The following is a 22,583-nucleotide window of genomic DNA, read 5'->3' as shown; positions in this document are numbered from 1 at the left end:
ACGTCCTCCCATGATCTGAAGTGAGCGTGCGTGTTTGTGTTGGTGAAAGTTTAAGAAATGTACAACTGTCGGTTCAGCTCTCTGGTGCTCCCTGCTGGCAGTATCACTATACTGTCCTCATGTTTCACAAAAATAGTTTTGAGAGACGTTGTCAGTTTTTGTATGTTGCTTAAATCCTCCAAAGCGGTTGGCAGTAAACATCAGGTCACGGTACGCACGGTAGGCCACGGAGTCAATGAGCTCGAGTTGAAAAAGAAAAGCTTACAGCACCTGGTATTCCCAGGCGGTCTCCCATCCAAGTACTAACCAGGCCCGACCCTGCTTAGCTTCCGAGATCAGACGAGATCGGGCGTGTTCAGGGTGGTATGGCCGTAAGCAATTAGTGCAGGCGCAAAACCAGGTTTTATACAGTAGCACATAAGGAGTGAGAAAGCTGCTGAGGCTCGACGTTACACTCTTACAAAAACAATCATTAGTTAGATATAAACGGCAGTAATTGATTCAGTAGGACTCCTTATCCATGTAAACGATCATTGTGACATCTGAATTCATTAATTATCTGAAATACACTGCGTGTGCGTGTGATGTTAAATGTTTGAACCAAGGTTAACGGTTAAAGTGTCAGAGAATGGGTGGTGATTTTTGACGTCCTCCCATGATCTGAAGTGAGCGTGCGTGTTTGTGTTGGTGAAAGTTTAAGAAATGTACAACTGTCGGTTCAGCTCTCTGGTGCTCCCTGCTGGCAGTATCACTATACTGTCCTCATGTTTCACAAAAATAGTTTTGAGAGACGTTGTCAGTTTTTGTATGTTGCTTAAATCCTCCAAAGCGGTTGGCAGTAAACATCAGGTCACGGTACGCCACGGTAGGCCACGGAGGCAATGAGCTCGAGTTGAAAAAGAAAAAGCTTACAGCACCTGGTATTCCCAGGCGGTCTCCCATCCAAGTACTAACCAGGCCCGACCCTGCTTAGCTTCCGAGATCAGACGAGATCGGGCGTGTTCAGGGTGGTATGGCCGTAAGCAATTAGTGCAGGCGCAAAACCAGGTTTTTTACAGTAGCACATAAGGAGTGAGAAAGCTGCTGAGGCTCGACGTTACACTTTTACAAAAACAATCATTAGTTAGATATAAACGGCAGTAATTGATTCAGTAGGACTCCTTATCCATGTAAACGATCATTGTGACATCTGAATTCATTAATTATCTGAAATACACTGCGTGTGCGTGTGATGTTAAATGTTTGAACCAAGGTTAACGGTTAAAGTGTCAGAGAATGGGTGGTGATTTTTTGACGTCCTCCCATGATCTGAAGTGAGCGTGCGTGTTTGTGTTGGTGAAAGTTTAAGAAATGTACAACTGTCGGTTCAGCTCTCTGGTGCTCCCTGCTGGCAGTATCACTATACTGTCCTCATGTTTCACAAAAATAGTTTTGAGAGACGTTGTCAGTTTTTGTATGTTGCTTAAATCCTCCAAAGCGGTTGGCAGTAAACATCAGGTCACGGTACGCCACGGTAGGCCACGGAGTCAATGAGCTCGAGTTGAAAAAGAATAAGCTTACAGCACCTGGTATTCCCAGGCGGTCTCCCATCCAAGTACTAACCAGGCCCGACCCTGCTTAGCTTCCGAGATCAGACGAGATCGGGCGTGTTCAGGGTGGTATGGCCGTAAGCAATTAGTGCAGGCGCAAAACCAGGTTTTATACAGTAGCACATAAGGAGTGAGAAAGCTGCTGAGGCTCGACGTTACACTCTTACAAAAACAATCATTAGTTAGATATAAACGGCAGTAATTGATTCAGTAGGACTCCTTATCCATGTAAACGATCATTGTGACATCTGAATTCATTAATTATCTGAAATACACTGCGTGTGCGTGTGATGTTAAATGTTTGAACCAAGGTTAACGGTTAAAGTGTCAGAGAATGGGTGGTGATTTTTTGACGTCCTCCCATGATCTGAAGTGAGCGTGCGTGTTTGTGTTGGTGAAAGTTTAAGAAATGTACAACTGTCGGTTCAGCTCTCTGGTGCTCCCTGCTGGCAGTATCACTATACTGTCCTCATGTTTCACAAAAATAGTTTTGAGAGACGTTGTCAGTTTTTGTATGTTGCTTAAATCCTCCAAAGCGGTTGGCAGTAAACATCAGGTCACGGTACGCCACGGTAGGCCACGGAGTCAATGAGCTCGAGTTGAAAAAGAAAAAGCTTACAGCACCTGGTATTCCCAGGCGGTCTCCCATCCAAGTACTAACCAGGCCCGACCCTGCTTAGCTTCCGAGATCAGACGAGATCGGGCGTGTTCAGGGTGGTATGGCCGTAAGCAATTAGTGCAGGCGCAAAACCAGGTTTTATACAGTAGCACATAAGGAGTGAGAAAGCTGCTGAGGCTCGACGTTACACTTTTACAAAAACAATCATTAGTTAGATATAAACGGCAGTAATTGATTCAGTAGGACTCCTTATCCATGTAAACGATCATTGTGACATCTGAATTCATTAATTATCTGAAATACACTGCGTGTGCGTGTGATGTTAAATGTTTGAACCAAGGTTAACGGTTAAAGTGTCAGAGAATGGGTGGTGATTTTTTGACGTCCTCCCATGATCTGAAGTGAGCGTGCGTGTTTGTGTTGGTGAAAGTTTAAGAAATGTACAACTGTCGGTTCAGCTCTCTGGTGCTCCCTGCTGGCAGTATCACTATACTGTCCTCATGTTTCACAAAAATAGTTTTGAGAGACGTTGTCAGTTTTTGTATGTTGCTTAAATCCTCCAAAGCGGTTGGCAGTAAACATCAGGTCACGGTACGCCACGGTAGGCCACGGAGGCAATGAGCTCGAGTTGAAAAAGAAAAAGCTTACAGCACCTGGTATTCCCAGGCGGTCTCCCATCCAAGTACTAACCAGGCCCGACCCTGCTTAGCTTCCGAGATCAGACGAGATCGGGCGTGTTCAGGGTGGTATGGCCGTAAGCAATTAGTGCAGGCGCAAAACCAGGTTTTATACAGTAGCACATAAGGAGTGAGAAAGCTGCTGAGGCTCGACGTTACACTTTTACAAAAACAATCATTAGTTAGATATAAACGGCAGTAATTGATTCAGTAGGACTCCTTATCCATGTAAACGATCATTGTGACATCTGAATTCATTAATTATCTGAAATACACTGCGTGTGCGTGTGATGTTAAATGTTTGAACCAAGGTTAACGGTTAAAGTGTCAGAGAATGGGTGGTGATTTTTTGACGTCCTCCCATGATCTGAAGTGAGCGTGCGTGTTTGTGTTGGTGAAAGTTTAAGAAATGTACAACTGTCGGTTCAGCTCTCTGGTGCTCCCTGCTGGCAGTATCACTATACTGTCCTCATGTTTCACAAAATAGTTTTGAGAGACGTTGTCAGTTTTTGTATGTTGCTTAAATCCTCCAAAGCGGTTGGCAGTAAACATCAGGTCACGGTACGCCACGGTAGGCCACGGAGGCAATGAGCTCGAGTTGAAAAAGAAAAAGCTTACAGCACCTGGTATTCCCAGGCGGTCTCCCATCCAAGTACTAACCAGGCCCGACCCTGCTTAGCTTCCGAGATCAGACGAGATCGGGCGTGTTCAGGGTGGTATGGCCGTAAGCAATTAGTGCAGGCGCAAAACCAGGTTTTATACAGTAGCACATAAGGAGTGAGAAAGCTGCTGAGGCTCGACGTTACACTTTTACAAAAACAATCATTAGTTAGATATAAACGGCAGTAATTGATTCAGTAGGACTCCTTATCCATGTAAACGATCATTGTGACATCTGAATTCATTAATTATCTGAAATACACTGCGTGTGCGTGTGATGTTAAATGTTTGAACCAAGGTTAACGGTTAAAGTGTCAGAGAATGGGTGGTGATTTTTTGACGTCCTCCCATGATCTGAAGTGAGCGTGCGTGTTTGTGTTGGTGAAAGTTTAAGAAATGTACAACTGTCGGTTCAGCTCTCTGGTGCTCCCTGCTGGCAGTATCACTATACTGTCCTCATGTTTCACAAAAATAGTTTTGAGAGACGTTGTCAGTTTTTGTATGTTGCTTAAATCCTCCAAAGCGGTTGGCAGTAAACATCAGGTCACGGTACGCCACGGTAGGCCACGGAGGCAATGAGCTCGAGTTGAAAAAGAAAAAGCTTACAGCACCTGGTATTCCCAGGCGGTCTCCCATCCAAGTACTAACCAGGCCCGACCCTGCTTAGCTTCCGAGATCAGACGAGATCAGGCGTGTTCAGGGTGGTATGGCCGTAAGCAATTAGTGCAGGCGCAAAACCAGGTTTTATACAGTAGCACATAAGGAGTGAGAAAGCTGCTGAGGCTCGACGTTACACTCTTACAAAAACAATCATTAGTTAGATATAAACGGCAGTAATTGATTCAGTAGGACTCCTTATCCATGTAAACGATCATTGTGACATCTGAATTCATTAATTATCTGAAATACACTGCGTGTGCGTGTGATGTTAAATGTTTGAACCAAGGTTAACGGTTAAAGTGTCAGAGAATGGGTGGTGATTTTTTGACGTCCTCCCATGATCTGAAGTGAGCGTGCGTGTTTGTGTTGGTGAAAGTTTAAGAAATGTACAACTGTCGGTTCAGCTCTCTGGTGCTCCCTGCTGGCAGTATCACTATACTGTCCTCATGTTTCACAAAAATAGTTTTGAGAGACGTTGTCAGTTTTTGTATGTTGCTTAAATCCTCCAAAGCGGTTGGCAGTAAACATCAGGTCACGGTACGCCACGGTAGGCCACGGAGGCAATGAGCTCGAGTTGAAAAAGAAAAAGCTTATAGCACCTGGTATTCCCAGGCGGTCTCCCATCCAAGTACTAACCAGGCCCGACCCTGCTTAGCTTCCGAGATCAAACGAGATCGGGCGTGTTCAGGGTGGTATGGCCGTAAGCAATTAGTGCAGGCGCAAAACCAGGTTTTATACAGTAGCACATAAGGAGTGAGAAAGCTGCTGAGGCTCGACGTTACACTTTTACAAAAACAATCATTAGTTAGATATAAACGGCAGTAATTGATTCAGTAGGACTCCTTATCCATGTAAACGATCATTGTGACATCTGAATTCATTAATTATCTGAAATACACTGCGTGTGCGTGTGATGTTAAATGTTTGAACCAAGGTTAACGGTTAAAGTGTCAGAGAATGGGTGGTGATTTATTGACGTCCTCCCATGATCTGTGGGGTGTTCCACAAAGCCGGTTTTATCACATAACCGGGTAAGTTAACACAGGGTTTGCTGTAACCCTAGGTTTTCCGTTCCAAAAGGATCACGGTATGTTAGTTGCTATAGCAACATATGCTCTGAATCAAACCTGATCGGACCAGGTTTTGCGCAGGTTAAGTTTGAAACATAACCCGGTTTTGGGTATTTCAACCGGCGTTCACCGCAGATTTCATGTGTTCACAATGGCATGCCCTTTTGATGAGAGAACTGCTGATATATCAGAGCGCAAATTATACGTGCAATCCACCGGGAGCGATTGATAAGACCACGGCTCGACATCTTGGCATATTGGATGACTTTTTGCTGGAGTGGAGAGATATAGATTCTCGCGCAAATCTTTAATATATTTAAATAGCCTTACATAGCCAACACTACCAATCGGGGACCTGGCCTCAGTTCACTCCAGACTATTTGCGTAGCCCTCCGTTTTTTTCAAATGGTAGTTTTATCTAGGCTATAATGCTGGAGATGCTGAGCACATCACAGTCGTTTCAGATGACCCATCCAAGATTTGTATCGGCCTCCTATCATACAAAGAGCAATATTGTCTTAGTACTATGCCGAGAGGCATTTACAACATAAAGTATAAAATAGTCCTAACGGACTTGCATCCACTGGAGAATGTTCGATCGTAGCCGGCGGCTTCATTACAAGCACTGATCCATCTTGATCTGTGAAGTTGATGAATTGTCACTTTTAGGTTTTCTACCCAGTTGTCAAAAAATAAACATTTGGAATAGTATGCGCTGTGGCAAGCACACGGTTTGCATGTGTTACTTCGAAGGCAAAAAAAATCTAAAATACAAGAAAACACAAAAACCAACATTCAACCAGTGTGGGGTATGGCCCATGACTCTCTGAGGTGGTAGGTATAGGTAGGCCTACCCCCTCCATGCCAGAGCGCCCTGAATTTATGTTTATTAACAGCTCCTCCACCGGGGTCAAGACAATTTGAGGGCCAGATCCAGTCTGCCGACTGTCGGCCTTTTCACGATTGGCTTAAAAAAATGGCTTATGTAAATTTATACCAATACGATGGTGGGAAAAGCTTACCAGTTTGTATGTTTTTTATACTTCATTTTTATACTTGATCCTCTGACCGCTTGGAAGCAATCAGAGTAGGCTACATATTGTTTTAGAAGAAAGGGGTTATGTGGTAGGATCTTTAAGAATGCTTAACTGTCTGGGATATTTATATATTCATGGCTCAAATATTAAGGATCATGCTTTTGACATGTAACTAACGCATTTACGTGGTCAGCGATCCGCTGCCAGGCTTTGGCTCTCCGGGTTCCAGAGGTTTTAGCGTTCCCTTTTCTTGTGATAATGTCCTTCTCCTCGTCATAGCTCTCCAGGAGAACCTGGAGTTCCATTTCATTGAAATAAGCGGCCCGTTTCGCCATATCGATCAGGGTTTCCATGATCCATACATCACGTCTTTTTAAGTTTGGCGTGGACGCGCACAACCCTGTGTTAACCAACCCCGGGTTGATTGAACTAATGCATAACCGCTGCTGTGGAACCGAAAACTCTGGGTTGGTCGGCACAGGGTCAATCAACCTAGAGTTCAGCGTTAACTCAGTGTTTGTTAAACCTCCGTTCGTGGAACACCCCTCTGAAGTGAGCGTGCGTGTTTGTGTTGGTGAAAGTTTAAGAAATGTACAACTGTCGGTTCAGCTCTCTGGTGCTCCCTGCTGGCAGTATCACTATACTGTCCTCATGTTTCACAAAAATAGTTTTGAGACGTTGTCAGTTTTTGTATGTTGCTTAAATCCTCCAAAGCGGTTGGCAGTAAACATCAGGTCACGGTACGCCACGGAGTCAATTAGCTCGAGTTGAAAAAGAAAAAGCTTATAGCACCTGGTATTCCCAGGCGGTTTCCCATCCAAGTACTAACCAGGCCCGACCCTGCTTAGCTTCCGAGATCAAACGAGATCGGGCGTGTTCAGGGTGGTATGGCCGTAAGCAATTAGTGCAGGCGCAAAACCAGGTTTTATACAGTAGCACATAAGGAGTGAGAAAGCTGCTGAGGCTCGACGTTACACTTTTACAAAAACAATCATTAGTTAGATATAAACGGCAGTAATTGATTCAGTAGGACTCCTTATCCATGTAAACGATCATTGTGACATCTGAATTCATTAATTATCTGAAATACACTGCGTGTGCGTGTGATGTTAAATGTTTGAACCAAGGTTAACGGTTAAAGTGTCAGAGAATGGGTGGTGATTTTTTGACGTCCTCCCATGATCTGAAGTGAGCGTGCGTGTTTGTGTTGGTGAAAGTTTAAGAAATGTACAACTGTCGGTTCAGCTCTCTGGTGCTCCCTGCTGGCAGTATCACTATACTGTCCTCATGTTTCACAAAAATAGTTTTGAGAGACGTTGTCAGTTTTTGTATGTTGCTTAAATCCTCCAAAGCGGTTGGCAGTAAACATCAGGTCACGGTACGCCACGGAGTCAATGAGCTCGAGTTGAAAAAGAATAAGCTTACAGCACCTGGTATTCCCAGGCGGTCTCCCATCCAAGTACTAACCAGGCCCGACCCTAGTTAACTTCCGAAAACAGACGAGATCGGGCGTGTTCAGGGTGGTATGGCCGTAAGCAATTAGTGCAGGCGCAAAACCAGGTTTTATACAGTAGCACATAAGGAGTGAGAAAGCTGCTGAGGCTCGACGTTACACTCTTACAAAAACAATCATTAGTTAGATATAAACGGCAGTAATTGATTCAGTAGGACTCCTTATCCATGTAAACGATCATTGTGACATCTGAATTCATTAATTATCTGAAATACACTGCGTGTGCGTGTGATGTTAAATGTTTGAACCAAGGTTAACGGTTAAAGTGTCAGAGAATGGGTGGTGATTTTTTGACGTCCTCCCATGATCTGAAGTGAGCGTGCGTGTTTGTGTTGGTGAAAGTTTAAGAAATGTACAACTGTCGGTTCAGCTCTCTGGTGCTCCCTGCTGGCAGTATCACTATACTGTCCTCATGTTTCACAAAAATAGTTTTGAGAGACGTTGTCAGTTTTTGTATGTTGCTTAAATCCTCCAAAGCGGTTGGCAGTAAACATCAGGTCACGGTACGCCACGGAGTCAATGAGCTCGAGTTGAAAAAGAAAAAGCTCACAGCACCTGGTATTCCCAGGCGGACTCCCATCCAAGTACTAACCAGGCCCGACCCTGCTTAGCTTCCGAGATCAGACGAGATCGGGCGTGTTCAGGGTGGTATGGCCGTAAGCAATTAGTGCAGGCGCAAAACCAGGTTTTATACAGTAGCACATAAGGAGTGAGAAAGCTGCTGAGGCTCGACGTTACACTCTTACAAAAACAATCATTAGTTAGATATAAACGGCAGTAATTGATTCAGTAGGACTCCTTATCCATGTAAACCATCATTGTGACATCTGAATTCATTAATTATCTGAAAACACTGCGTGTGCGTGTGATGTTAAATGTTTGAACCAAGGTTAACGGTTAAAGTGTCAGAGAATGGGTGGTGATTTTTTGACGTCCTCCCATGATCTGAAGTGAGCGTGCGTGTTTGTGTTGGTGAAAGTTTAAGAAATGTACAACTGTCGGTTCAGCTCTCTGGTGCTCCCTGCTGGCAGTATCACTATACTGTCCTCATGTTTCACAAAAATAGTTTTGAGAGACGTTGTCAGTTTTTGTATGTAGCTTAAATCCTCCAAAGCGGTTGGCAGTAAACATCAGGTCACGGTACGCCACGGAGTCAATGAGCTCGAGTTGAAAAAGAAAACGCTTACAGCACCTGGTATTCCCAGGCGGTCTCCCACCCAAGTACTAACCAGGCCCGACCCTGCTTAGTTGCCGAGATCAGACGAGATCGGGCGTGTTCAGGGTGGTATGGCCGTAAGCAAATAGTGCAGGCGCAAAACCAGGTTTTATACAGCAGCACATAAGGAGTGAGAAAGCTGCTGAGGCTCGACGTTACACTCTTACAAAAACAATCATTAGTTAGATATAAACGGCAGTAATTGATTCAGTAGAACTCCTTATCCATGTAAACGATCATTGTGACATCTGAATTCATTAATTATCTGAAATACACTGCGTGTGCGTGTGATGTTAAATGTTTGAACCAAGGTTAACGGTTAAAGTGTCAGAGAATGGGTGGTGATTTTTTGACGTCCTCCCATGATCTGAAGTGAGCGTGCGTGTTTGTGTTGGTGAAAGTTTAAGAAATGTACAACTGTCGGTTCAGCTATCTGGTGCTCCCTGCTGGCAGTATCACTATACTGTCCTCATGTTTCACAAAAATAGTTTTGAGAGACGTTGTCAGTTTTTGTATGTTGCTTAAATCCTCCAAAGCGGTTGGCAGTAAACATCAGGTCACGGTACGCCACGGTAGGCCACGGAGGCAATGAGCTCGAGTTGAAAAAGAAAAAGCTTACAGCACCTGGTATTCCCAGGCGGTCTCCCATCCAAGTACTAACCAGGCCGGACCCTGCTTAGCTTCCGAGATCAGACGAGATCGGGCAGTGTTCAGGGTGGTATGGCCGTAAGCAATTAGTGCAGGCGCAAAACCAGGTTTTATACAGTAGCACATAAGGAGTGAGAAAGCTGCTGAGGCTCGACGTTACACTCTTACAAAAACAATCATTAGTTAGATATAAACGGCAGTAATTGATTCAGTAGGACTCCTTATCCATGTAAACGATCATTGTGACATCTGAATTCATTAATTATCTGAAATACACTGCGTGTGCGTGTGATGTTAAATGTTTGAACCAAGGTTAACGGTTAAAGTGTCAGAGAATGGGTGGTGATTTTTGACGTCCTCCCATGATCTGAAGTGAGCGTGGGTGTTTGTGTTGGTGAAAGTTTAAGAAATGTACAACTGTCGGTTCAGCTCTCTGGTGCTCCCTGCTGGCAGTATCACTATACTGTCCTCATGTTTCACAAAAATAGTTTTGAGAGACGTTGTCAGTTTTTGTATGTTGCTTAAATCCTCCAAAGCGGTTGGCAGTAAACATCAGGTCACGGTACGCCACTGAGTCAATGAGCTCGAGTTGAAAAAGAAAAAGCTTATAGCACCTGGTATTCCCAGGCGGTCTCCCATCCAAGTACTAACCAGGCCCGACCCTGCTTAGCTTCCGAGATCAAACGAGATCGGGCGTGTTCAGGGTGGTATGGCCGTAAGCAATTAGTGCAGGCGCAAAACCAGGTTTTATACAGTAGCACATAAGGAGTGAGAAAGCTGCTGAGGCTCGACGTTACACTTTTACAAAAACAATCATTAGTTAGATATAAACGGCAGTAATTGATTCAGTAGGACTCCTTATCCATGTAAACGATCATTGTGACATCTGAATTCATTAATTATCTGAAATACACTGCGTGTGCGTGTGATGTTAAATGTTTGAACCAAGGTTAACGGTTAAAGTGTCAGAGAATGGGTGGTGATTTTTTGACGTCCTCCCATGATCTGAAGTGAGCGTGCGTGTTTGTGTTGGTGAAAGTTTAAGAAATGTACAACTGTCGGTTCAGCTCTCTGGTGCTCCCTGCTGGCAGTATCACTATACTGTCCTCATTTTTCACAAAAATAGTTTTGAGACGTTGTCAGTTTTTGTATGTTGCTTAAATCCTCCAAAGTGGTTGGCAGTAAACATCAGGTCACGGTACGCCACGGAGTCAATGAGCTCGAGTTGAAAAAGAATAAGCTTACAGCACCTGGTATTCCCAGGCGGTCTCCCATCCAAGTACTAACCAGGCCCGACCCTACTTAGCTTCCGAGATCAGACGAGATCGGGCGTGTTCAGGGTGGTATGGCCGTAAGCAATTAGTGCAGGCGCAAAACCAGGTTTTATACAGTAGCACATAAGGAGTGAGAAAGCTGCTGAGGCTCGACGTTACACTCTTACAAAAACAATCATTAGTTAGATATAAACGGCAGTAATTGATTCAGTAGGACTCCTTATCCATGTAAACGATCATTGTGACATCTGAATTCATTAATTATCTGAAATACACTGCGTGTGCGTGTGATGTTAAATGTTTGAACCAAGGTTAACGGTTAAAGTGTCAGAGAATGGGTGGTGATTTTTTGACGTCCTCCCATGATCTGAAGTGAGCGTGCGTGTTTGTGTTGGTGAAAGTTTAAGAAATGTACAACTGTCGGTTCAGCTCTCTGGTGCTCCCTGCTGGCAGTATCACTATACTGTCCGCATGTTTCACAAAATAGTTTTGAGAGACGTTGTCAGTTTTTGTATGTTGCTTAAATCCTCCAAAGCGGTTGGCAGTAAACATCAGGTCACGGTACGCCACGGAGTCAATGAGCTCGAGTTGAAAAAGAAAAAGCTTACAGCACCTGGTATTCCAGGCGGACTCCCATCCAAGTACTAACCAGGCCCGACCCTGCTTAGCTTCCGAGATCAGACGAGATCGGGCGTGTTCAGGGTGGAATGGCCGTAAGCAATTAGTGCAGGCGCAAAACCAGGTTTTATACAGTAGCACATAAGGAGTGAGAAAGCTGCTGAGGCTCGACGTTACACTCTTACAAAAACAATCATTAGTTAGATATAAACGGCAGTAATTGATTCAGTAGGACTCCTTATCCATGTAAACCGATCATTGTGACATCTGAATTCATTAATTATCTGAAATACACTGCGTGTGCGTGTGATGTTAAATGTTTGAACCAAGGTTAACGGTTAAAGTGTCAGAGAATGGGTGGTGATTTTTTGACGTCCTCCCATGATCTGAAGTGAGCGTGCGTGTTTGTGTTGGTGAAAGTTTAAGAAATGTACAACTGTCGGTTCAGCTCTCTGGTGCTCCCTGCTGGCAGTATCACTATACTGTCCTCATGTTTCACAAAAATAGTTTTGAGAGACGTTGTCAGTTTTTGTATGTAGCTTAAATCCTCCAAAGCGGTTGGCAGTAAACATCAGGTCACGGTACGCCACGGAGTCAATGAGCTCGAGTTGAAAAAGAAAACGCTTACAGCACCTGGTATTCCCAGGCGGTCTCCCATCCAAGTACTAACCAGGCCCGACCCTGCTTAGTTGCCGAGATCAGACGAGATCGGGCGTGTTCAGGGTGGTATGGCCGTAAGCAAATAGTGCAGGCGCAAAACCAGGTTTTATACAGCAGCACATAAGGAGTGAGAAAGCTGCTGAGGCTCGACGTTACACTCTTACAAAAACAATCATTAGTTAGATATAAACGGCAGTAATTGATTCAGTAGAACTCCTTATCCATGTAAACGATCATTGTGACATCTGAATTCATTAATTATCTGAAATACACTGCGTGTGCGTGTGATGTTAAATGTTTGAACCAAGGTTAACGGTTAAAGTGTCAGAGAATGGGTGGTGATTTTTTGACGTCCTCCCATGATCTGAAGTGAGCGTGCGTGTTTGTGTTGGTGAAAGTTTAAGAAATGTACAACTGTCGGTTCAGCTCTCTGGTGCTCCCTGCTGGCAGTATCACTATACTGTCCTCATGTTTCACAAAAATAGTTTTGAGAGACGTTGTCAGTTTTTGTATGTTGCTTAAATCCTCCAAAGCGGTTGGCAGTAAACATCAGGTCACGGTACGCCACGGTAGGCCACGGAGGCAATGAGCTCGAGTTGAAAAAGAAAAAGCTTACAGCACCTGGTATTCCCAGGCGGTCTCCCATCCAAGTACTAACCAGGCGCAACCCTGCTTAGCTTCCGAGATCAGACGAGATCGGGCGTGTTCAGGGTGGTATGGCCGTAAGCAATTAGTGCAGGCGCAAAACCAGGTTTTATACAGTAGCACATAAGGAGTGAGAAAGCTGCTGAGGCTCGACGTTACACTCTTACAAAAACAATCATTAGTTAGATATAAACGGCAGTAATTGATTCAGTAGGACTCCTTATCCATGTAAACGATCATTGTGACATCTGAATTCATTAATTATCTGAAATACACTGCGTGTGCGTGTGATGTTAAATGTTTGAACCAAGGTTAACGATTAAAGTGTCAGAGAATGGGTGGTGATTTATTGACGTCCTCCCATGATCTGAAGTGAGCGTGCGTGTTTGTGTTGGTGAAAGTTTAAGAAATGTACAACTGTCGGTTCAGCTCTCTGGTGCTCCCTGCTGGCAGTATCACTATACTGTCCTCATGTTTCACAAAAATAGTTTGAGAGACGTTGTCAGTTTTTGTATGTTGCTTAAATCCTCCAAAGCGGTTGGCAGTAAACATCAGGTCACGGTACGCCACGGAGTCAATGAGCTCGAGTTGAAAAAGAAAAAGCTTATAGCACCTGGTATTCCCAGGCGGTCTCCCATCCAAGTACTAACCAGGCCCGACCCTGCTTAGCTTCCGAGATCAAGACGAGATCGGGCAGTGTTCAGGGTGGTATGGCCGTAAGCAATTAGTGCAGGCGCAAAACCAGGTTTTATACAGTAGCACATAAGGAGTGAGAAAGCTGCTGAGGCTCGACGTTACACTTTTACAAAAACAATCATTAGTTAGATATAAACGGCAGTAATTGATTCAGTAGGACTCCTTATCCATGTAAACGATCATTGTGACATCTGAATTCATTAATTATCTGAAATACACTGCGTGTGCGTGTGATGTTAAATGTTGAACCAAGGTTAACGGTTAAAGTGTCAGAGAATGGGTGGTGATTTTTTGACGTCCTCCCATGATCTGAAGTGAGCGTGCGTGTTTGTGTTGGTGAAAGTTTAAGAAATGTACAACTGTCGGTTCAGCTCTCTGGTGCTCCCTGCTGGCAGTATCACTATACTGTCCTCATGTTTCACAAAAATAGTTTTGAGAGACGTTGTCAGTTTTTGTATGTTGCTTAAATCCTCCAAAGCGGTTGGCAGTAAACATCAGGTCACGGTACGCCACGGAGTCAATGAGCTCGAGTTGAAAAAGAATAAGCTTACAGCACCTGGTATTCCCAGGCGGTCTCCCATCCAAGTACTAACCAGGCCCGACCCTACTTAGCTTCCGAGATCAGACGAGATCGGGCGTGTTCAGGGTGGTATGGCCGTAAGCAATTAGTGCAGGCGCAAAACCAGGTTTTATACAGTAGCACATAAGGAGTGAGAAAGCTGCTGAGGCTCGACGTTACACTCTTACAAAAACAATCATTAGTTAGATATAAACGGCAGTAATTGATTCAGTAGGACTCCTTATCCATGTAAACGATCATTGTGACATCTGAATTCATTAATTATCTGAAATACACTGCGTGTGCGTGTGATGTTAAATGTTTGAACCAAGGTTAACGGTTAAAGTGTCAGAGAATGGGTGGTGATTTTTTGACGTCCTCCCATGATCTGAAGTGAGCGTGCGTGTTTGTGTTGGTGAAAGTTTAAGAAATGTACAACTGTCGGTTCAGCTCTCTGGTGCTCCCTGCTGGCAGTATCACTATACTGTCCGCATGTTTCACAAAATAGTTTTGAGAGACGTTGTCAGTTTTTGTATGTTGCTTAAATCCTCCAAAGCGGTTGGCAGTAAACATCAGGTCACGGTACGCCACGGAGTCAATGAGCTCGAGTTGAAAAAGAAAAAGCTTACAGCACCTGGTATTCCAGGCGGATCTCCCATCCAAGTACTAACCAGGCCCGACCCTGCTTAGCTTCCGAGATCAGACGAGATTGGGCGTATTCAGGGTGTAATGGCCGTAAGCAATTAGTGCAGGCGCAAAACCAGGTTTTATACAGTAGCACATAAGGAGTGAGAAAGCTGCTGAGGCTCGACGTTACACTCTTACAAAAACAATCATTAGTTAGATATAAACGGCAGTAATTGATTCAGTAGGACTCCTTATCCATGTAAACGATCATTGTGACATCTGAATTCATTAATTATCTGAAATACACTGCGTGTGCGTGTGATGTTAAATGTTTGAACCAAGGTTAACGGTTAAAGTGTCAGAGAATGGGTGGTGATTTTTTGACGTCCTCCCATGATCTGAAGTGAGCGTGCGTGTTTGTGTTGGTGAAAGTTTAAGAAATGTACAACTGTCGGTTCAGCTCTCTGGTGCTCCCTGCTGGCAGTATCACTATACTGTCCTCATGTTTCACAAAAATAGTTTTGAGAGACGTTGTCAGTTTTTGTATGTAGCTTAAATCCTCCAAAGCGGTTGGCAGTAAACATCAGGTCACGGTACGCCACGGTAGGCCACGGGGTCAATGAGCTCGAGTTGAAAAAGAAAAAGCTTACAGCACCTGGTATTCCCAGGCGGTCTCCCATCCCAAGTACTAACCAGGCCCGACCCTGCTTAGCTTCCGAGATCAGACGAGATCGGGCGTGTTCAGGGTGGTATGGCCGTAAGCAAATAGTGCAGGCGCAAAACCAGGTTTTATACAGTAGCACATAAGGAGTGAGAAAGCTGCTGAGGCTCGACGTTACACTTTTACAAAAACAATCATTAGTTAGATATAAACGGCAGTAATTGATTCAGTAGGACTCCTTATCCATGTAAACGATCATTGTGACATCTGAATTCATTAATTATCTGAAATACACTGCGTGTGCGTGTGATGTTAAATGTTTGAACCAAGGTTAACGGTTAAAGTGTCAGAGAATGGGTGGTGATTTTTTGACGTCCTCCCATGATCTGAAGTGAGCGTGCGTGTTTGTGTTGGTGAAAGTTTAAGAAATGTACAACTGTCGGTTCAGCTCTCTGGTGCTCCCTGCTGGCAGTATCACTATACTGTCCTCATGTTTCACAAAAATAGTTTTGAGAGACGTTGTCAGTTTTTGTATGTTGCTTAAATCCTCCAAAGCGGTTGGCAGTAAACATCAGGTCACGGTACGCCACGGTAGGCCACGGAGTCAATGAGCTCGAGTTGAAAAAGAAAAAGCTTACAGCACCTGGTATTCCCAGGCGGTCTCCCATCCAAGTACTAACCAGGCCGACCCTGCTTAGCTTCCGAGATCAGACGAGATCGGGCGTGTTCAGGGTGGTATGGCCGTAAGCAATTAGTGCAGGCGCAAAACCAGGTTTTATACAGTAGCACATAAGGAGTGAGAAAGCTGCTGAGGCTCGACGTTACACTCTACAAAAACAATCATTAGTTAGATATAAACGGCAGTAATTGATTCAGTAGGACTCCTTATCCATGTAAACGATCATTGTGACATCTGAATTCATTAATTATCTGAAATACACTGCGTGTGCGTGTGATGTTAAATGTTTGAACCAAGGTTAACGGTTAAAGTGTCAGAGAATGGGTGGTGATTTTTTGACGTCCTCCCATGATCTGAAGTGAGCGTGCGTGTTGGTGTTGGTGAAAGTTTAAGAAATGTACAACTGTCGGTTTCAGCTCTCTGGTGCTCCCTGCTGGCAGTATCACTATACTGTCCTCATGTTTCACAAAAATAGTTTTGAGAGACGTTGTCAGTTTTTGTATGTTGCTTAAATCCTCCAAAGCGGTTGGCAGTAAACAATCAGGTCACGGTACGCCACGGTAGGCCACGGAGTCAATGAGCTCGAGTTGAAAAGAAAAAGCTTACAGCACCTGGTATTCCCAGGCGGTCTCCCATCCAAGTACTAACCAGGCCCGACCCTGCTTAGCTTCCGAGATTCAGACGAGATCGGGCGTGTTCAGGGTGGTATGGCCGTAAGCAATTAGTGCAGGCGCAAAACCAGGTTTTATACAGTAGCACATAAGGAGTGAGAAAGCTGCTGAGGCTCGACGTTACACTTTTACAAAAACAATCATTAGTTAGATATAAACGGCAGTAATTGATTCAGTAGGACTCCTTATCCATGTAAACGATCATTGTGACATCTGAATTCATTAATTATCTGAAATACACTGCGTGTGCGTGTGATGTTAAATGTTTGAACCAAGGTTAACGGTTAAAGTGTCAGAGAATGGGTGGTGATTTTTTGACGTCCTCCCATGATCTGAAGTGAGCGTGCGTGTTTGTGTTGGTGAAAGTTTAAGAAATGTACAACTGTCGGTTCAGCTCTCTGGTGCTCCCTGCTGGCAGTATCACTATACTGTCCTCATGTTTCACAAAATAGTTTTGAGAGACGTTGTCAGTTTTTGTATGTTGCTTAAATCCTCCAAAGCGGTTGGCAGTAAACATCAGGTCACGGTACGCCACGTTAGGCCACGGAGGCAATGAGCTCGAGTTGAAAAAGAATAAGCTTACAGCACCTGGTATTCCAGGCGGTCTCCCATCCAAGTACTAACCAGGCCCGACCCTGCTTAGCTTCCGAGATCAGACGAGATCGGGCGTGTTCAGGGGTGGTATGGCCGAAGCAATTAGTGCAGGCGCCAAAACCAGGTTTATACAGTAGCACATAAGGAGTGAGAAAGCTGCTGAGGCTCGACGTTACACTTTTACAAAAACAATCATTAGTTAGATATAAACGGCAGTAATTGATTCAGTAGGACTCCTTATCCATGTAAACGATCATTGTGACATCTGAATTCATTAATTATCTGAAATACACTGCGTGTGCGTGTGATGTTAAATGTTTGAACCAAGGTTAACGGTTAAAGTGTCAGAGAATGGGTGGTGATTTTTTGACGTCCTCCATGATCTGAAGTGAGCGTGCGTGTTTGTGTTGGTGAAAGTTTAAGGAATGTACAACTGTCGTTTCAGCTCTCTGGTGCTCCCTGCTGGCAGTATCACTATACTGTCCTCATGTTTCACAAAAATAGTTTTGAGAGACGTTGTCAGTTTTTGTATGTTGCTTAAATCCTCCAAAGCGGTTGGCAGTAAACATCAGGTCACGGTACGCCACGGTAGGCCACGGAGGCAATGAGCTCGAGTTGAAAAAGAAAAGCTTACAGCACCTGGTATTCCCAGGCGGTCTCCCATCCAAGTACTAACCAGGCCCGACCCTGCTTAGCTTCCGAGATCAGACGAGATCGGGCGTGTTCAGGTGGTATGGCCGTAAGCAATTAGTGCAGGCGCAAAACCAGGTTTTATACAGTAGCACATAAGGAGTGAGAAAGCTGCTGAGGCTCGACGTTACACTTTACAAAAACAATCATTAGTTAGATATAAACGGCAGTAATTGATTCAGTAGGACTCCTTATCCATGTAAACGATCATTGTGACATCTGAATTCATTAATTATCTGAAATACACTGCGTGTGCGTGTGATGTTAAATGTTTGAACCAAGGTTAACGGTTAAAGTGTCAGAGAATGGGTGGTGATTTTTTGACGTCCTCCCATGATCTGAAGTGAGCGTGCGTGGTTTGTGTTGGTGAAAGTTTAAGAAATGTACAACTGTCGGTTCAGCTCTCTGGTGCTCCCTGCTGGCAGTATCACTATACTGTCCTCATGTTTCACAAAAATAGTTTGAGAGACGTTGTCAGTTTTTGTATGTTGCTTAAATCCTCCAAAGCGGTTGGCAGTAAACATCAGGTCACGGTACGCCACGGTAGCCACTAGTGCAATGAGCTCGAGTTGGAAAAAGAAAAAGCTACAGCACTGGTATTCCCAGGCAGGTCTCCCATCCAAGTACTAACCAGGCCCGACCCTGCTTAGCTTCCGAGATCAGACGAGATCGGCGTGTTCAGGTGGTATGGCCGTAAGCCAATTAGTGCAGGCGCAAAACCATGTTTTATACAGTAGCACATAAGGAGTGAGAAAGCTGCTGAGGCTCGACGTTACACTCTTACAAAAACATCATTAGTTAGTATAAACGGCAGTAATGATTCAGTAGGACCCTTATCCATGTAAACGATCATTGTGACATCTGAATTCATTAATTATCTGAAATACACTGCGTGTGTGCGTGTGATGTAAATGTTTGAACCAAGGTTAACGGTAAAGTGTCAGAGATGGGTGGTGATTTTTTTGACGTCCTCCCATGATCTGAAGTGAGCGTGCGTGTTTGTGTTGGTGAAAGTTTAAGAAATGTACAACTGTCGGTTCAGCTCTCTGGTGCTCCCTGCTGGCAGTATCACTATACTGTCCTCATGTTTCACAAAAATAGTTTGAGAGACGTTGTCAGTTTTTGTATGGTTCTTAAATCCTCCAAAAGCGGTTGGCAGTACAGCATCAGTCACGGTACGCCACGGTATGCCACGGAGGCATTACTCGAGTTGAAAAAGAAAAAGCTTATAGCACCTGGTATTCCCAGGCGGTCTCCCATCCAAGTACTAACCAGGCCCGACCCTGCTTAGCTTCCCAGATCAAACGAGATCGGGTGTGTTCAGGGTGGTATGGCCGTAAGCAATTAGTGCAGGCGCAAAACCAGGTTTTATACAGTAGCACATAAGGAGTTGAGAAAGCTGCTGAGGCTCGACGTTACACTTTTACAAAAACAATCATTAGTTAGATATAAAACGGCAGTAATGATTCAGTAGGACTCCTTTATCCATGTAAACGATCATTGTGGACATCTGAATTCATATTCTCTGAAATACACTGAGTGTGCGTGTGATGTAAATGTTTGAACCAAGGTTAACGGTTTTAAAGTGTCAGAGAATGGGTGGTGATTTTTGACGTCCTCCCATGATCTGTGGGGTGTTCCACAAAGCCGGTTTTATCACATAACCGGGTAAGTTAACCCAGGGTTTGCTGTAACCCTAGGTTTTCCGTTCCAAAAGGATCACGGTATGTTAGTTGCTATAGCAACATATGCTCTGAATCAAACCTGGTCGGACCAGGTTTTGCGCAGGTTAAGTTTGAAACATAACCCGGTTTTGGGTATTTCAACCGGCGTTCACCGCAGATTTCATGTGTTCACAATGGCATGCCCTTTTGATGAGAGAACTGCTGATATCAGAGCGCAAATTATACGTGCAATCCACCGGGAGCGATTGATAAGACCACGGCTCGACATCTTGGCATATTGGATGACTTTTTGCTGGAGTGGAGAGATATAGATTCTCGCGCAAATCTTTAATATATTTAAATAGCCTTACATAGCCAACACTACCAATCGAGGACCTGGCCTCAGTTCACTCCAGACTATTTGCGTAGCCCTCCGTTTTTTTCAAATGGTAGTTTTATCTAGGCTATAATGCTGGAGATGCTGAGCACATCACAGTCGTTTCAGATGACCCATCCAAGATTTGTATCGGCCTCCTATCATACAAAAAGCAATATTGTCTGAGTACTATGCCGAGAGGCATTTACAACATAAAGTATAAAATAGTCCTAACGGACTTGCATCCACTGGAGAATGTTCGATCGTAGCCGGCGGCTTCATTACAAGCACTGATCCATCTTGATCTGTGAAGTTGATGAATTGTCACTTTTAGGTTTTCTACCCAGTTACCAAAAAATAAACATTTGGAATAGTATGCGCTGTGGCAAGCACACGGTTTGCATGTGTTACTTCGAAGGCAAAAAAAATCTAAAATACAAGAAAACACAAAAACCTACATTCAACCAGTGTGGGGTATGGCCCATGACTCTCTGAGGTGGTAGGTAGGTACCTACCCCCTCCATGCCAGGGCGCCCTGAATTTATGTTTATTAACAGCTCCTCCACCGGGGTCAAGACAATTTGAGGGCCAGATCCAGTCTGCCGACTGTCGGCCTTTTCACGATTGGCTTAAAAAAATGGCTTATTTAAATTTATACCAATACGATGGTGGGAAAAGCTTACCAGTTTGTATGTTTTTTATACTTCATTTTTATACTTGATCCTCTGACCGCTTGGAAGCAATCGGTAGTACATATTGTTTTAGAAGAAAGGGGTTATGTGGTAGGATCTTTAAGAATGCTTAACTGGGATATTTATATATTCATGGCTCAAATATTAAGGATCATGCTTTTGACGTGTAACTAACGCATTTACGCGGTCAGCGATCCGCTGCCAGGCTTTGGTTCTCCGGGTTCCAGAGGTTTTAGCGTTCCCTTTTCTTGTGATAATGTCCTTCTCCTCGTCATAGCTCTCCAGGAGAACCTGGAGTTCCATTTCATTGAAATAAGCGGCCCGTTTCGCCATATCGATCAGGGTTTCCATGATCCATACATCACGTCTTTTTAAGTTTGGCGTGGACGCGCACAACCCTGTGTTAACCAACCCCGAGTTGATTGAACTAATGCATAACCGCTGCTGTGGAACCGAAAACTCTGGGTTGGTCGGCACAGGGTCAATCAACCTAGAGTTCAGCGTTAACTCAGTGTTTGTTAAACCTCCGTTCGTGGAACACCCCTCTGAAGTGAGCGTGCGTGTTTGTGTTGGTGAAAGTTTAAGAAATGTACAACTGTCGGTTCAGCTCTCTGGTGCTCCCTGCTGGCAGTATCACTATACTGTCCTCATGTTTCACAAAAAGAGTTTTGAGAGACGTTGTCAGTTTTTGTATGTTGCTTAAATCCTCCAAAGCGGTTGGCAGTAAACATCAGGTCACGGTACGCCACGGAGTCAATGAGCTCGAGTTGAAAAAGAAAAAGCTTACAGCACCTGGTATTCCCAGGCGGTTCCCATCCAAGTACTAACCAGGCCCGACCCTGCTTAGCTTCCGAGATCAGACGAGATCGGGCGTGTTCAGGGTGGTATGGCCGTAAGCAATTAGTGCAGGCGCAAAACCAGGTTTTATACAGTAGCACATAAGGAGTGAGAAAGCTGCTGAGGCTCGACGTTACACTTTTACAAAAACAATCATTAGTTAGATATAAACGGCAGTAATTGATTCAGTAGGACTCCTTATCCATGTAAACGATCATTGTGACATCTGAATTCATTAATTATCTGAAATACACTGCGTGTGCGTGTGATGTTAAATGTTTGAACCAAGGTTAACGGTTAAAGTGTCAGAGAATGGGTGGTGATTTTTTGACGTCCTCCCATGATCTGAAGTGAGCGTGCGTGTTTGTGTTGGTGAAAGTTTAAGAAATGTACAACTGTCGGTTCAGCTCTCTGGTGCTCCCTGCTGGCAGTATCACTATACTGTCCTCATGTTTCACAAAAATAGTTTTGAGACGTTGTCAGTTTTTGTATGTTGCTTAAATCCTCCAAAGCGGTTGGCAGTAAACATCAGGTCACGGTACGCCACGGAGTCAATGAGCTCGAGTTGAAAAAGAAAAGCTTACAGCACCTGGTATTCCCAGGCGGTCTCCCATCCAAGTACTAACCAGGCCCGACCCTACTTAGCTTCCGAGATCAGACGAGATCGGGCGTGTTCAGGGTGGTATGGCCGTAAGCAATTAGTGCAGGCGCAAAACCAGGTTTTATACAGTAGCACATAAGGAGTGAGAAAGCTGCTGAGGCTCGACGTTACACTTACAAAAACAATCATTAGTTAGATATAAACGGCAGTAATTGATTCAGTAGGACTCCTTATCCATGTAAACGATCATTGTGACATCTGAATTCATTAATTATCTGAAATACACTGCGTGTGCGTGTGATGTTAAATGTTTGAACCAAGGTTAACGGTTAAAGTGTCAGAGAATGGGT

General features: G+C 44.2%; 27 non-coding genes and 3 pseudogenes across 27 annotated transcripts; all 30 read right to left on the bottom strand.

Moving 5' to 3' along the window:
* Window positions 1-258: 258 nt before the first annotated feature.
* Window positions 259-377, bottom strand: LOC130396586 (5S ribosomal RNA). Its single transcript, XR_008899213.1, has one exon. It is a non-coding gene; the product is annotated as a 5S ribosomal RNA (ribosomal RNA).
* A 528-nt stretch (window positions 378-905) lies between these two features.
* Window positions 906-1,024, bottom strand: LOC130396585 (5S ribosomal RNA). Its single transcript, XR_008899212.1, has one exon. It is a non-coding gene; the product is annotated as a 5S ribosomal RNA (ribosomal RNA).
* A 529-nt stretch (window positions 1,025-1,553) lies between these two features.
* Window positions 1,554-1,672, bottom strand: LOC130396584 (5S ribosomal RNA). The gene has a single exon (XR_008899211.1). It is a non-coding gene; the product is annotated as a 5S ribosomal RNA (ribosomal RNA).
* A 529-nt stretch (window positions 1,673-2,201) lies between these two features.
* Window positions 2,202-2,320, bottom strand: LOC130396583 (5S ribosomal RNA). Its single transcript, XR_008899210.1, has one exon. It is a non-coding gene; the product is annotated as a 5S ribosomal RNA (ribosomal RNA).
* Window positions 2,321-2,849: 529 nt separating this feature from the next.
* Window positions 2,850-2,968, bottom strand: LOC130396582 (5S ribosomal RNA). Its single transcript, XR_008899209.1, has one exon. It is a non-coding gene; the product is annotated as a 5S ribosomal RNA (ribosomal RNA).
* A 528-nt stretch (window positions 2,969-3,496) lies between these two features.
* On the bottom strand, window positions 3,497-3,615 carry LOC130396581 (5S ribosomal RNA). The gene has a single exon (XR_008899208.1). It is a non-coding gene; the product is annotated as a 5S ribosomal RNA (ribosomal RNA).
* Window positions 3,616-4,144: 529 nt separating this feature from the next.
* Window positions 4,145-4,263, bottom strand: LOC130399969 (5S ribosomal RNA). Its single transcript, XR_008902459.1, has one exon. It is a non-coding gene; the product is annotated as a 5S ribosomal RNA (ribosomal RNA).
* A 529-nt stretch (window positions 4,264-4,792) lies between these two features.
* Window positions 4,793-4,911, bottom strand: LOC130400654 (5S ribosomal RNA). The gene has a single exon (XR_008903132.1). It is a non-coding gene; the product is annotated as a 5S ribosomal RNA (ribosomal RNA).
* A 2,181-nt stretch (window positions 4,912-7,092) lies between these two features.
* On the bottom strand, window positions 7,093-7,211 carry LOC130401264 (5S ribosomal RNA). Its single transcript, XR_008903728.1, has one exon. It is a non-coding gene; the product is annotated as a 5S ribosomal RNA (ribosomal RNA).
* A 519-nt stretch (window positions 7,212-7,730) lies between these two features.
* Window positions 7,731-7,849, bottom strand: LOC130395169 (5S ribosomal RNA). Its single transcript, XR_008898255.1, has one exon. It is a non-coding gene; the product is annotated as a 5S ribosomal RNA (ribosomal RNA).
* A 519-nt stretch (window positions 7,850-8,368) lies between these two features.
* LOC130400448 (5S ribosomal RNA) lies at window positions 8,369-8,487 on the bottom strand. The gene has a single exon (XR_008902931.1). It is a non-coding gene; the product is annotated as a 5S ribosomal RNA (ribosomal RNA).
* A 518-nt stretch (window positions 8,488-9,005) lies between these two features.
* LOC130394321 (5S ribosomal RNA) lies at window positions 9,006-9,124 on the bottom strand. The gene has a single exon (XR_008897491.1). It is a non-coding gene; the product is annotated as a 5S ribosomal RNA (ribosomal RNA).
* A 529-nt stretch (window positions 9,125-9,653) lies between these two features.
* On the bottom strand, window positions 9,654-9,773 carry LOC130395153 (5S ribosomal RNA). The gene has a single exon (XR_008898241.1). It is a non-coding gene; the product is annotated as a 5S ribosomal RNA (ribosomal RNA).
* Window positions 9,774-10,291: 518 nt separating this feature from the next.
* LOC130400653 (5S ribosomal RNA) lies at window positions 10,292-10,410 on the bottom strand. Its single transcript, XR_008903131.1, has one exon. It is a non-coding gene; the product is annotated as a 5S ribosomal RNA (ribosomal RNA).
* Window positions 10,411-10,927: 517 nt separating this feature from the next.
* Window positions 10,928-11,046, bottom strand: LOC130400030 (5S ribosomal RNA). Its single transcript, XR_008902516.1, has one exon. It is a non-coding gene; the product is annotated as a 5S ribosomal RNA (ribosomal RNA).
* Window positions 11,047-11,564: 518 nt separating this feature from the next.
* On the bottom strand, window positions 11,565-11,682 carry LOC130395283 (5S ribosomal RNA). The gene has a single exon (XR_008898357.1). It is a non-coding gene; the product is annotated as a 5S ribosomal RNA (ribosomal RNA).
* A 520-nt stretch (window positions 11,683-12,202) lies between these two features.
* Window positions 12,203-12,321, bottom strand: LOC130394115 (5S ribosomal RNA). The gene has a single exon (XR_008897305.1). It is a non-coding gene; the product is annotated as a 5S ribosomal RNA (ribosomal RNA).
* A 529-nt stretch (window positions 12,322-12,850) lies between these two features.
* On the bottom strand, window positions 12,851-12,969 carry LOC130400753 (5S ribosomal RNA). Its single transcript, XR_008903227.1, has one exon. It is a non-coding gene; the product is annotated as a 5S ribosomal RNA (ribosomal RNA).
* A 518-nt stretch (window positions 12,970-13,487) lies between these two features.
* On the bottom strand, window positions 13,488-13,608 carry LOC130394889 (5S ribosomal RNA). The gene has a single exon (XR_008898004.1). It is a non-coding gene; the product is annotated as a 5S ribosomal RNA (ribosomal RNA).
* Window positions 13,609-14,126: 518 nt separating this feature from the next.
* LOC130400029 (5S ribosomal RNA) lies at window positions 14,127-14,245 on the bottom strand. The gene has a single exon (XR_008902515.1). It is a non-coding gene; the product is annotated as a 5S ribosomal RNA (ribosomal RNA).
* A 518-nt stretch (window positions 14,246-14,763) lies between these two features.
* Window positions 14,764-14,882, bottom strand: LOC130396077 (5S ribosomal RNA; annotated as a pseudogene).
* Window positions 14,883-15,411: 529 nt separating this feature from the next.
* LOC130401037 (5S ribosomal RNA) lies at window positions 15,412-15,531 on the bottom strand. The gene has a single exon (XR_008903499.1). It is a non-coding gene; the product is annotated as a 5S ribosomal RNA (ribosomal RNA).
* A 529-nt stretch (window positions 15,532-16,060) lies between these two features.
* Window positions 16,061-16,178, bottom strand: LOC130394473 (5S ribosomal RNA). Its single transcript, XR_008897627.1, has one exon. It is a non-coding gene; the product is annotated as a 5S ribosomal RNA (ribosomal RNA).
* A 529-nt stretch (window positions 16,179-16,707) lies between these two features.
* LOC130400766 (5S ribosomal RNA) lies at window positions 16,708-16,827 on the bottom strand. Its single transcript, XR_008903239.1, has one exon. It is a non-coding gene; the product is annotated as a 5S ribosomal RNA (ribosomal RNA).
* A 528-nt stretch (window positions 16,828-17,355) lies between these two features.
* Window positions 17,356-17,473, bottom strand: LOC130396094 (5S ribosomal RNA; annotated as a pseudogene).
* Window positions 17,474-18,000: 527 nt separating this feature from the next.
* Window positions 18,001-18,118, bottom strand: LOC130394598 (5S ribosomal RNA). Its single transcript, XR_008897740.1, has one exon. It is a non-coding gene; the product is annotated as a 5S ribosomal RNA (ribosomal RNA).
* Window positions 18,119-18,645: 527 nt separating this feature from the next.
* LOC130396272 (5S ribosomal RNA) lies at window positions 18,646-18,762 on the bottom strand (annotated as a pseudogene).
* A 524-nt stretch (window positions 18,763-19,286) lies between these two features.
* On the bottom strand, window positions 19,287-19,405 carry LOC130394876 (5S ribosomal RNA). The gene has a single exon (XR_008897992.1). It is a non-coding gene; the product is annotated as a 5S ribosomal RNA (ribosomal RNA).
* Window positions 19,406-21,575: 2,170 nt separating this feature from the next.
* LOC130394248 (5S ribosomal RNA) lies at window positions 21,576-21,693 on the bottom strand. The gene has a single exon (XR_008897426.1). It is a non-coding gene; the product is annotated as a 5S ribosomal RNA (ribosomal RNA).
* Window positions 21,694-22,209: 516 nt separating this feature from the next.
* LOC130400028 (5S ribosomal RNA) lies at window positions 22,210-22,328 on the bottom strand. Its single transcript, XR_008902514.1, has one exon. It is a non-coding gene; the product is annotated as a 5S ribosomal RNA (ribosomal RNA).
* Between the last annotated feature and the right edge of the window lie 255 nt (window positions 22,329-22,583).

Source organism: Gadus chalcogrammus, chromosome 12 (genome assembly GCF_026213295.1).
Source record: "Gadus chalcogrammus isolate NIFS_2021 chromosome 12, NIFS_Gcha_1.0, whole genome shotgun sequence".
Classification (NCBI taxonomy): Eukaryota; Metazoa; Chordata; class Actinopteri; order Gadiformes; family Gadidae; genus Gadus; species Gadus chalcogrammus.
The sequence above is the reverse complement of the archived record's forward strand: the minus strand, read 5'-3'. Positions and strand labels throughout refer to the sequence as shown.